Genomic DNA, 13430 nt, shown 5'->3' with positions numbered 1-13430 from the left:
GCGAAATGTATTACAGCTTTTTTGACCCAGGGAAATCCCAAACGGATACCCACGGCCAGGGGGAGCCGGAGTTTGAAAGCAGTATTATTTGGATGAGATCTTCTGTAATGTCAACGTAAAGCTACGTCCCCAGTCGGACTGCTCCGGATTTTAGGAGTTTCAGAGAACAGGATATTCCCTGCTGTCCTATACCTCAGTTTGTGTATGTACGCGCGAACCTTCTGAATGACTGACGTTAAAGTAAATTTAAAAAAAAAAAAAAAAACAACAAATTCAAGAAAAAATATGAGATTTTTTTTTATTTAAGTTGCTTTCAAAAGCATTTTTAAATGGTCTGTTTACAAATTACCGTTATATCGATTTTTATTAAATTAATAACATTTAGTTAATGTGAAACTAACACTGATTTTCTTTCTTCCTGATACGCTATTATATATAACGCTTCAGCTTTAAGTTGACTGACAGCCTCTCTCAAACAGGAAAAATTATCTGTACGCTTCAGCCTGTAATATCCTACTACTGGGCATAGGCCTCTTTCCCCATGTAGGAGAAGGATCAGAGCTTAATCCACCACGCTGCTCCAATGCGGGTTGGCGGATATATTCCCTACTATGATATACGATAGCTAACAGGTGTACATGATAATAACCGGGATCGACGGCTTAGCGTGCTCTTCGAGGCACGGTGGGGAGACCCACAAGGACTGCACAAACACCCAGACCACGGCAAACACCTGTATGGCCAATAAAAATGTTTGTCATGCTTTCAAATGTCATGGGAAAATATTCTGTCACTTGATTTACTAAGTAAAAATCCGAAACCCGAAAAAACCATCCCCTATTTTGATGTACCTAATCAATATCCACAGCTAATTACGACCGCAGTTATTGACAGATAAATTTCCATAACATTTCGAAATTGCAATTTGTTTGCAAAATTGTAAATTTAATAACCATAGCTCAAACTCGTCCAATTGCGAACATGACTTAAATTTCTATTCTCCGAGCAGTCGCGAGCTAGACCACAGCACTGCGCTACACTGCGCTCTGTAATGCTGTTCTCGATGGAACGAAAATGTACGTGATGCTAATTAATACACGTTCACGAAATGACTCTCTCCATATTACTGGTATTCGTGTTATGAGAAATTCGCTTGACATTACGTTGTTTAGCTATTAAACCATATTTTAGCTGTTAGTAATTAAATCTCTTGTATCACAAAATTACCGGATGTTACCTTTTGTTTGTCAAGCGCGGTAAATTCTTTCTAGATCGTTCCTTTACTTCGAAAACATAATATATCATAGGTGGACGCTCAAAAGTTTCAATGCTAAGCATGCAAACAAAATGGTATGGCTTAATCCCTAAAACTCCATAAATCGAATGAAGATTTTACAAAGACAAGCCAGCAAGAAATGTGGTAATTTCTTTTTTAAAATCAATTTTATAATTGAAATAGCGCCTGCAGGACATATCATCTTCAAAATCTGGAGCAGCCCGACTGAGGTTATCTTATCCGGAAGATAACGGTCAAATTCTTTCAAGTCGTGTCCTGTATGAACATAAATCAATCAAGTATCAATGAACACAAATATAGACGCAATATCTTATTATGAACTACTTTATCAGTACCTACTTGCTTTCATTTGTATTAACATTAACGGAGTTCCTATTCTGAGACTCGGTGACAAGCCTATGTTTTCTTAGAATAATTTATATTTTAAATTATGATAATATTGACAGGTTCTCACTTCAAATTTTCTATTCTAATATTACCGACGTATTTATAATAATGTTCGAGTAACCGCCCATATGAGTAATTAAACGTTATTAATTATTAATTCTAAGCGATGGTAATGAACGTAACATAAACACAGCCCGTCAGAACCTGTTTCGCCGCGTCACACAGCGATCGAAGCCGTTGTTTTCGTAATCCGCTTACTGTGATTATATATTCAAAATCGGTAAATGGAAAATTGTGCGAATGAATTTACGAATAGTTTTTACCATGTGTTACGTAATCTGTCTGCGATTTGATGAAGTAATGTTGTTTACTTGTTCTATGTGTTATGTTTGTAAGGATTATATGGAGGTAGGGCACAGTTGGAAATGGAATGGTTGGAGAAACACCTCAACCTTACAGGAGAACACAGCTTTCAAGCGGCGCTGTGTTTTTGTGATGAGCAAGGTGGCCAAGAACTCTTTGGGAGGTTCAGGGGAAGGGTGGCCAATGTGCTTGCGATGCTCCTGGTGTTGCAGGCGTCTATAAGCTATGGTATCTGCTTACCAGTAGATGAAATGTACGCTTGTTAGTCATATAAAAATAAAAACAAAAATGATTTATGCTTTAAAATCCTAGTATTAGTTACTGTTTAAGATTTCAATGATGTGCTGTCAATAATTATTCAATTTTATATTTATGTTAACCATTACCTACTTTATAATTAATATAATAGGTATATATTTATTTGTGTATTTATTTATATGTTTATATTACATGCTATTTATTTATATATAAGTATATTATATTTAATACGTATAAGAATAATGTAAGAAAAATTAATTACATTTTTGTATATTATAAGCTGAAAACACTTGTAATATCCTCATACAAATTAAAGCGGACCCGAGTGCAGCGCTTTCAGCTGAAAATGTTGCTGTGGATATTATTACGACGCTAGTATAATATTGAAGACAATTATAAAGTTACTTTATCAGTTAGGTCGTCGCTATTTTCAATTTACTTCTAAGATTTAAATCTCATATTCAAAATTATCCTTTAAAATTACTAAGCATGAGGACCCTAATTGAACACGTGAGCGGACTCCGCACTTGGTTAATATTCGTTGTATATTTCGTTCACGTAACAACTTGAACGACGTTAAATACATTCACGATATTTATTGACGTCGGAAAATATTGTTAAATTTATTTGTAAGTACTTACTTTTAATTTCATAAAAAATATTTTCTTCTATGTAATGTATATATTTAAACATTTTGAATTAGAAAGCGTTTTTATCAAATAATATAACCTATATTAGGCTGTAATACATTGTTCGAGGGAGCCTCTCGGAGGTCACTTATGCAACGGGTCCTAGTTTGGGCAAACGCCAGTGGGATCGCGGAGGTGCTCAGCGTCACCTTGGCTTGGTCCCAGGCGAGAGAAGGAACACCCCAGGGGTTTTAGTCCGTGCGAATCGGGCATAGTCCGCGGCTCCCCCTGGCCGTGAGGAGGGCCGTCGGAGGGTATCCGTTAGGGATTTCCCTTGGGTCAAAAAAAAGCTGTAATACATTTCGCTGTTACTCATAATTAAAGTGATTTTTGTTTCGGCTCACAATGGGACATCGGTTTTTTAATTAGCAGTTTTTTATTTGTTTTTATTAACTGCATTAAAAAAAAAGGAGGATGTTCTAAATTTGACTGTATTTTGTGTGTTACCTCAGGACTTTTAACTTACCAATTTAATGATTCTTGCTTGCTTGTGGTGCTTGTCAGGTAGTTTCGATTTCAATTTAATCGAGATCTGACATGTGCTTTTTTAGACATCCTTTAACACGTGTATTGTACTAAGCAATCAATTTATCCAACTAAATACAAAAAACACCATTTCGAAAAAACGGGACAGATTTGCGTCCCAGGGTTATTTTCAAGGACACCGGGACACCGGACCGAAAAATGTGACGTTCCCTTTCAAAGCGGAATGTCTTGTCACGTTGCTTATAATAGCAAAATAGTTACAAATCATAATCACTGTTGTCTAAAACTTCTAAAGGAAGTTACTTAAGTACGACCTTCTTGAGGAATGAAGTCCTAAAGAATACGAAGAGCTAAATGGTAAAAAGCGATTACTCTTTTCCTATAAATGAAATAGAAAAATAAGCAGTTATTGAATTACAGTCAATGAGGTGATACGTCCAACGATCCAGGTCGCTTCGTGCAACTGCGCCGTACTCAACTTTCAACTTTGGCCCGGAAATAAAGGCCTTTCCTGTTGCTGTTTCCAGGAAACCTTTCAATATTGCTGTCGAAATATAGTTTATTTATATCAAACTATTTGGTAATATGAAAACAACTGGACAATTTTCATTTATTTTTAAGTAAAACTTGCTTGACTTGAGGAGTAAGCTGGTGAATGCGTGACGAGAGCGTTACGAAAAGTTTGATCGGGCGAGGCGAACGGAAGTTGAGAGGGAGATATGTCAGTGAATATAGAAAGAGAGAGAGTTAAGAGCCATTTCACAATTTTACGCTCTGCAAGTTTAGGTAAATTTGGTCGCATCGCGCGAGTCGTACGAGCCGCGCGATCTTTGTGCTAGTAATTATAGTGTGACAACCAAAAGACCATCTTGATCATTTTCTGATGTATAATAAAAATTATAACTATGGTATAAAATGTTCTTTACATAATTAATTTGTTAAAAATTTCAAGTATGCTATATAACAACAGTCAATAAATTTAAAATAAAAATAAAAAATCAATTTTATGAAAAAATTTTTTTAAATTGATTTAGTTTTTTCAGTTTACGAATGAATCTAATATTTACGATATGAATAAAATAGCATTTTATGACATCGACACCGACAAACATATTAATTAACAAATAACAAGACAAACAGATTGAACTGCCTGTTTGTATTGATAATGTGAGAAAAGAAAATTAAATTATACATTTGTTTACAGAAATTATCATTATATTATTTTACAGTCATTTTCGTAATATGTTTATATTATTTATATTTTATTATGAAAGTATCAAATGCGGTTTATCCGCTATAACAACGGGCGCTTGGCGCGTGTGAGCGAAAGAGACGGCTGCGCAGAATTTGGCGTGGACCTTACCTCTAAGAGCGCTGGCGCTCGACTGATTTACTGAGCTTGATGCGTGGTAATATATACTACCTTTTTATTATTTAATATAAAATGGATTAAAAATGATTACATCTTTTAATTATTATTTTTTGTATTCCTTAATGATGTAAGTTTACTTTGATGAAGATAGTTCGTTAAAATTTCTTAGTTTTCTAAGAAAAATATCGCTTTTAAAATTGTACTTATTTGGAAAATATTCGTAACTTTAAATTTTTTTTATCGTTTAATAGAGATACAAATTGAATAAAAATCTGCGATAGTGCGCAACAAAATTATATTCCACATATTACGTATTTTTTTAAAATGGTTTCAACGTAGAGGTTATTGAAAAGTAGGACTTCAAAGTATACATTGCGACCGTTTACCCAGGGAGAAGGCTGATGAAAAGGTTAATAATTTTATACACATAATATAAATCAAAATTCTGATCTGACTATGGACTACGACAAAGGTTGCTCTATTATATTTCAAGAATATAAATTACATTATTGCATCCAACACTGAGATTAACGACGTCAAAATAGTACAATTTCGCGGATTGTTACCGATTTTTGTGAAATGGCTCTTAAGTTTGGTGTTACTTCAGTCGTCTGGTCTAAAGCGCACTCGTTTTTGATTTATATTGCAGTATAAATAATTATTTCCAAATCACAATTCCGTAAATCACTGTTTTTATATATATGTATGTATGTATATAACTAGGTCGGTAAACAAGCGTACGGCTCACCTGATTGTAAGCGATGACAGTAACCTATAGACGCTTGCAACACCAGAAGCTTCACAAGCGCGTTGCCGACACTATCCCCTTCGCCCCCAGAAGCTCTGGTTGTATAACTACGTGACAACAAACTATGTATCGCTGTACTTTTATTTTTCGTCAAAAATAAATTTGTCATAACAACCTTGTTATGACATTGACGAAGACAATAATATAAAAGACTTATCCAGTTTGACACGACTGCGCAGAAGTCGGAAGTGCACACGTACACGCTCGTATTTTCCGATGATAATAATAATAATAAATAAATAAAATATTTATTTGTTTCTCTCTCACACAAAATACAGGTACACAAAATACAAACTTCAACAATAAAAAAGAAATATTGTGTGAGCGACTGGCGACTGTACTAGGAGACCTGTATTACAGATTGCCAGTCCCTCCACATCCTGACCGAATGGAATTTATTTACATCAATTAGATCTGTAAAATTATTACAAATATACTCACACTTAAGTGGGTGCATTTCGTGGTGCATGTATGGGTTAGTGTATGTATTTGTTAAAGCATGAATGTGTCAGTGTATATGTGTATTAGTGTATGTAGGTCTTAGTGTATGTATATGTGGACATGTGTGGTAATGAACATATGTATATATGTGTTAGAGTATTAGGTATTAGTTGAGGACTAGCATAATTCTCAGTCCCATTGTAATCTAGATATTTACGCCATTTGACTGTAGTATTTTACATTCATATTTAGTAAGCGGATATATATTGTTCAACCCTCAATCCCCCAGATCAATAATTTTGTATTCAAAGTGTTCGCTTGATGTTTGATAGTTAATTAACTGTCGGATTTCATAGGTATTACCCAAAGCCTATTAATTTGTAATTAACATAAATTATAAAGCTTAACTTATTATTTACGCTATCTATATGTTCATTTTGCAGCTGAAAGTTTATAGATATATATGAATTTGACATACAATGATAGAGCAATCAGGCAATCTATATATTAATACGAGTAGCAAAAACTATGTACCCCTTTTTACGAAAATTGTGCGGACGGAGAAGTATGAAATTCCTTACACTTATAGTTTATATAGAGAAGGTGTGCAGAATGCTCATATTTTTTTAATTATGCGTAAAAAATACATTAAAACAAGTTCAAAAAAAAATTACACACACTAGCACGTATTCGACACACATAATACTATTATTATAGAAGTATAGTCTTTGACAATAGCACCTTAATAATGTTCAAACTTATAATTTAAAATAATTATTGGCGAATTTCAACAACCACTACTTTATTTATTATATGACGAACATGAAAACCAGTTAAGTTGACTCTATTAATTAGCGTAAAATTGAAATCCTCCGGACTATTTTAACAAAATTGAAAACCACTAATTAAAACGAATAAATAAAGTTGGCGTTTAACATATGATATGTATTTATATACACACGTGAGTTCACGCCATTTTTGGCGCGAACTTGTCCAGGCCTATGTCCAACAGGGTTCACGCCATTTTTGAAGGGAACTTATGGAGGCCTATGTCCAACATTGGATTGCAATAGGCTGCAGTGATGATGTATTTTTGAATACTTAAGTCGTACCTAGCAGATAGTGGGAGAGTTTGATTGTGTTTTGAACATTGAACAAGGAACTAACACAAAAAATACATAAAAACTTTGTAAATTAAACCCTCCTTTAAATGCACCTTTTAATGTAAATATCATATCAAATAAATGACATCAAATATACATGTATAAATATTTACGGCTGTGTAAAAATTCGCACTTTACGAGTGGACCCTGTGGCCTGTCATTTCCTGCGCCCGAACCCTCTTCAATAGGACAAACTCCGCATACAGATTCCTTAACACTCGTGGCTATGTGGTAACTGGAAAGTAAAAGGTCCTCCCGAGAGGAAACGAAGGTCGTTTGTTTGACGAAAAGTTTACGTAAATATAGATTATATTAATATTAACGTAGCTGTAGTTATTTTATATTATTTTATAAATAGAAAGAAGATTCAGATGTGTTACTGATTATTTTTGGAAAGATTAAATTAATTGCAATTTTTATGTTATAAAATTTTGATCTCAAAAAGTATTTAACGAATTTAGATAACGCTTAATATATTTATTTCTTACACACATAGAATTAGGGTAGGAACCGTGTAAGTCTACAATTAATACAGATAAAAAATAGCCGGTCAGCTGGTAACATATGAACAACATTTACAAAGTCAGAACTTACATATTAGAAAGTCAGAACGTACACACGCAAACTTAATAAAAAAAAACGAATCTTCTAGTCCAATCATTCAAGACCTTGGTCATCTTCTGTATTACTTAAAAATAAATAAAGAAAAGCCCTTACACCCTTTCCATTTATATTCTAAAATTTGCAATTCGTACTAGCTACAGATATTTTCAATGAAAACATCACATTGAAATGTTTTCTAATTTCCATGAGCTTACCAAATATTATCTCAATCGTAATTGAAAAATGGTTTCCAAATTGGAAAAGAAGAAACACATGAATGAATTAATGAATGATATGATGAATCTTCTGTTCGGTCATGATTCTTCTGTGTGGTCGGTTGCGAGTGAGACAGGGAGAGCCGCGTGTGTCTTATGATAGATTGACAACCACACTACCAATAAGATCACACGCCGGGCTCACCTTGTTACTCCTTCTTTCTACTTCTGTTCCTCATCTTCTGTCTTCTTCTTCAACTCTTAACCCAATAAATAAAATATAACTTAAAATTCAATTAAATTAATAATATTTTATAACTAAAATATATATTTACATTTTATAATTAAAATATATATTTACATTTTATAACTTTTTATAAAAGAGGGTAGATCGAAAACACAAAAAAGGAAATGAAATTAAATAAAAACAACCGCTTATCGATTGTTTAAATCAAATCCTTATTTAAATTCTTGAAATGGCCGTCAAAATAGAATTGTCATTTTACTATTACAGTAATTATTTAAATATAGTAATAATATAGATGTTTCTCTTTTTTACTTTCTGTTCGACATTTATTATGCCTTCAGGTATTGTCTCAATTTAAGCACACATTCTTGTAAAGTATAATTTTGAAATATACTTAAGAGCCATTTCACAAAAATCGGTAACAATCCGCGAAATTGTAATATTTTGACGTCGTTAATCTCAGTGTTGGATGCAATAATGTAATTTATATTCTTGAAATATAATAAAGCAACCTTTGTTGTAGTCCATAGTCGGATCAGAATTTTGATTTATATTATGTGTATAAAATTATTAACCTTTTCATCAGCCTCCTCCCTGGTTAAACGGTCGCAATGTATACTTTGAAGTCCTACTTTTCAATAACCTCTACGTTGAAACCATTTTAAAAATATATCATAATATGTGGAATATAATTTTGTTGCGCACTATCGCAGATTTTTATTCCATTTGTTCTATTAAACGATAAAAAAAAAAATTAAAGTTACGAATATTTTCCAAATAAGTACAATTTTAAAAGCGATATTTTTCTTAGAAAACTAAGAAATTTTAACAAACTATCTTCATCAAAGTAAACTAACATCATTAAGGAATACAAAAAAAAATAATTAAAAGATGTAATCATTTTTAATACATTTTATATTAAATAATAAAAAGATAGTATATATTACCACGCATCAAGCCCAGTAAATCAGTCGAGCGCTAGCGCTCTTAGAGGTAAGGTCCACGCCAAATTCTGCGCGGCCGTCTCTTACGCTCACACGCGCCAAGCGTCTGTTGTTATAGCGAATAAAACGCATTTGATACTTTCATAATAAAATATAAATAAAATAAACATATTACGAAAATGACTGTAAAATAATATAATGATAATTTCTGTAAACAAATGTATAATTTAATTTTCTTTTCTCACATTATCAATACAAATAGGCATTTCAATCTGTTTGTCTTGTTATTTGTTAATTAATATGTTTGTCGGTGTCGATGTCATAAAATGCTATTTTATTCATATCGTAAATATTAGATTCATTCGTAAACTGAAAAAACTAAATCAATTAAAAAAAATTGTTTCATAAAATTGATTTTTTATTTTTATTTTAAATTTATTGACTGTTGTTATATAACATACTTGAAATTTTTAAGAAATTAATTATTTAAAAAACATTTTATACCATAGTTATAATTTTTATTATACATCAGAAAATGATCAAGGTGGTCTTTTGGTTGTCACACTATATTTACTAGCACAAAGATCGCGCGGCTCGTACGACTCGCGCGATGCGACCAAATTTACCTAAACTTGCAGAGCGTAAAATTGTGAAATGGCTCTTAATAATTCGTATATATTTTTCGTATATATTTTTCACTGAATTTTTTGTTCGATCACAGTAAGATATAGCCTTTGTTACTCCTGAATAGTGTAGCTTTCTGTTAGCGAAAGAATTTTCGTGATCGGATCAGTACTTGCGAAGATTACCCCCTACTTACAAACAAACTTAAAAACATTACCTCTTTATAATATTATAGTATAGATAAATAATTACTCTAGTGTATTCTTTAGCCAATTTTACTATTTCTGACAAGCCAGTAAACATAAGAATAAGTATCGGAGAATGCTGATCAGGTCGCAGATTATGCGGTCAATGGAGCGTTTCAAATATAAATCGTATATTGGGTTCAGAGGATGAGATATGAGCGGCTTTGTGTCCGCAAATACACAGCGAATAAGAAGCCGCGGGTTTCTTTGGTAAATGTTCTTTTGTTATGTAATGTAAAAGATTTATCATAGTATAATGAAAACTATTATTTTTTTTAAATGGAGAGCTGTTTTTTCGTTCGGTTATACTGCGAAAACTACTGAACCGATCGGAATAATACTTATACCATAAGATGCAGCGTGTTCCGGAGAAGGTTTTAGTATAAAATATGTTGGTGATTACTTATCGCGTAAAAAAGTATGGACGGATAGAGGTCGCTAGTAATATTATAAAGCTTAAAAGTTATATATAAAGCTGAAAAGTTGTTTAAACGCGCTAATATCAGAAGAAATTTGTTCGAATTGAAAAGAAAATAAATTTTTGTGTTGGATGCCCCATTTACCGAGGATGGCTATTTGTCCTTTAAATTAACGCGAGTTTAATCACGGGGCGTGAGTAGTAAGTGTAGTTTATTATATAAATAATATAAATAAAAATAAAATAAAAAGCCTTTACTCGGATATAAGATTTACAATTGTTTACATATATACCATAGTAAAATTATTCACGCATATGGTGTTTTTTAACTTTCTGTAAGTCCGTTTGTCAATTGATAAAGGCCTCCTCCAACATATGCCATTCTAATATCTCTCTGGCCATCCTATAATTAGTAATTTATCTAGACTAATAAAATTATTTGAAATTTCTTTGTATAATCATTACAAGGATAGTTGAAGTTTGATTTTATTTAGTTATTGCTTATCGAATGAAAAATATAAATTAAACTGAGGTAGGGCACAGCTTTTAACTGAGGTAGGGCACAGGTAGGAATTTCCTGCTCAAAATATGGAGCAGCCCGACTGGGGTAGTACCTCGACCTTACAGAAGACCACAGCTAAATAATACTGTTTTCAAGCAGTATTGTGTTCCTGTTGGTGAGTAAGGTGACCAGAGCTCCTGGGGATTGGGTCGGCAACGCGCTTGCGATGCTTTTGGTGTTGCAGGTGTCTATAAGCTACGGTAATCGCTTACCACCAGGTGAGCCGTAAGCTTGTTTGCCGAACTAGTGACATAAAAAAAATAATAATAACACAGTAGAAGTTGAAACAACTGAGTAATTTTAATCAAAAACAAAACACAATAGCCGTGTACGACCACATTAAGCGGCCGACCGGACCGTGAAATCGACGTTAAATAAAACGACCCGCAATTTAGTTTTAAACTTTCGAAATCCGATTTTTAGTTGAAAAATAGTAATGAACATTTAATAAAATTGAAAAAGTTCGCTCGTTTCATATAAAATTTATCAAACAAGTCGATCGCTATTCGTATTCAAAGCGCTTGTACGTCGAGTCTATACAATGAACAGAATATATTATGATCGAAACAAAACAGCTAAACCTCAGCCAGTGAATTATTCATACATTTACTATCGGAACTTTGGATGCCCTTTCAGATTTTTATATCGAATCATTCATTTCTTATCTATTATTTTCTCTAATTTAATATAAAATATACTTAAATGTACAAAGTATGCTAATGTATAAGAAAGCCGGTTAAGATTATTTCTTTTAAAAAACTATCAATTACAGATTTAATCAAGTTTTGTATGAAAATCAGCGATACCAGACCCACACATCTTTATTATTAATATAATCCCTGCTAATACCATTAAATAGTATAAAACAAAGTCGCTTCCCGCTGTCTGTATGCTTAGATCTTTAAAACCACGCAACGGATTTTAATGCGGTTTTCTTTAGTAAATAGCGTGATTCCAGAGGAAGGTTTATTTAGGCCCGCGACTTCGTCCGCGTGGAATTTAACAAAAAAGTTAATGTTCAGTTCGCAGAGTTATAAAATAAATACACTTCTAAAATAAAAGTAGCCCAAGTTACTCCTTACTATATCAGCTACCTGCCAGTGAAAGTACCGTCAAAATCGGCCTAGGCGTTTCAGAGATTAACCGGAACAAACAGACGAGACAAAAATTATAAAATATGTTATTTTGGTACATGTACCGTGTATATCCATATGCATTTATTAAAAAGCGGTTATTTTAACATTAGTTATGAATAGTTAATAACAAGTATAATATGAATTGTTTATAATGCAGAAACTTGACGTAAAGAGAAGATTCCAAGCGTAATTATTTAATGTTGAAACCATCAAACTAATTAAAACACAATTACATCTGAGATGAAGACAGACGGAGCCGCCCTCGATAGTTACTCGCGTAATTACTATTTGTTATTAATTATGATTTATGGAAGCGTTCCGTTTACTTAATTTAAACCTACGTCCCTCTTGCCGTGTTGTCTGTGTTCATTTGATATTTGCTACACAGATTTTGATGGCGTATTTGGATTGTAAGCGATTACCGTAGCTTATAAACGCCCGCAACACCAAAATCATCGCGAGCGCGTTACCGACCCTACTCCCGACCCCCCCGAGAAGCTCTGGTCACCTTACTCACCACAGGAACACAACACTGCTTGAAAGCAGTATTATTTAGCTGTGATCTTCTGTAAGGTCGAGTCACTTCCCCAGTCGGGCTGCTCCCGATTTTGAACAGGATATTCCCTGCTGTGCCCTACCTCAGTAGATGTCTAGTGCAGTATAAGCTGACGTTAATTTCGTTCGTTTATTTAGTAAAGTACACAGTAACACGTGTTTGATCCCACACACATCTCAGTAGTGTTTATCTTTGCATCCTCACCGCTTTGTCTTGAGATACATTTAAAATAACACTGTCTGAACAATTATATAATTAGTAAATTAGTTTGAACAGCTTTATTTGAATCTCGATAAGATTAAATCTTAATTTAAAACATAACACACGATTTATACCTCTATTAAATCTGTCAACTCAACAATTTTATCGGTCGGGGGATTAGGTCGGCAACGCGCTTGCGATGCTCTGGTGTTGCAAGCGTCTATAGGCTACGGTAATCGCTTACCATCAGGTACCGTACGATTGTACGCTTTTTGCTGAAATATTTATAAAAAAAAATATGTCAAATATATTCCGTTGCTATGGCAACTACGATAATACACTTTTTAACAGTACTCACGTTCGAAGTAATTCGATGACTTTTGTTTTCTTAGCTCTTACCTGGAATGAAAAAGAA

At 33.3% G+C, this 13430-nt stretch overlaps 1 long non-coding RNA gene across 1 annotated transcript in view; it reads right to left on the bottom strand.

Annotated features, from left to right (window-relative positions):
* LOC123658350 overlaps positions 1 to 13430 on the bottom strand; it is a 55147-nt gene that overhangs the window by 30867 nt on the left and 10850 nt on the right. Inside the window, exon 2 of the long non-coding RNA XR_006743861.1 lies at positions 13374 to 13414. This is a non-coding gene — a long non-coding RNA (uncharacterized LOC123658350). The remainder of the gene's footprint in view (positions 1 to 13373; positions 13415 to 13430) is intronic.

The sequence above is a fragment of the Melitaea cinxia genome, chromosome 12 (genome assembly GCF_905220565.1).
Source record: "Melitaea cinxia chromosome 12, ilMelCinx1.1, whole genome shotgun sequence".
Taxonomy (NCBI): Eukaryota; Metazoa; Arthropoda; class Insecta; order Lepidoptera; family Nymphalidae; genus Melitaea; species Melitaea cinxia.
This window is presented reverse-complemented; position numbering and strand designations above follow the sequence as displayed.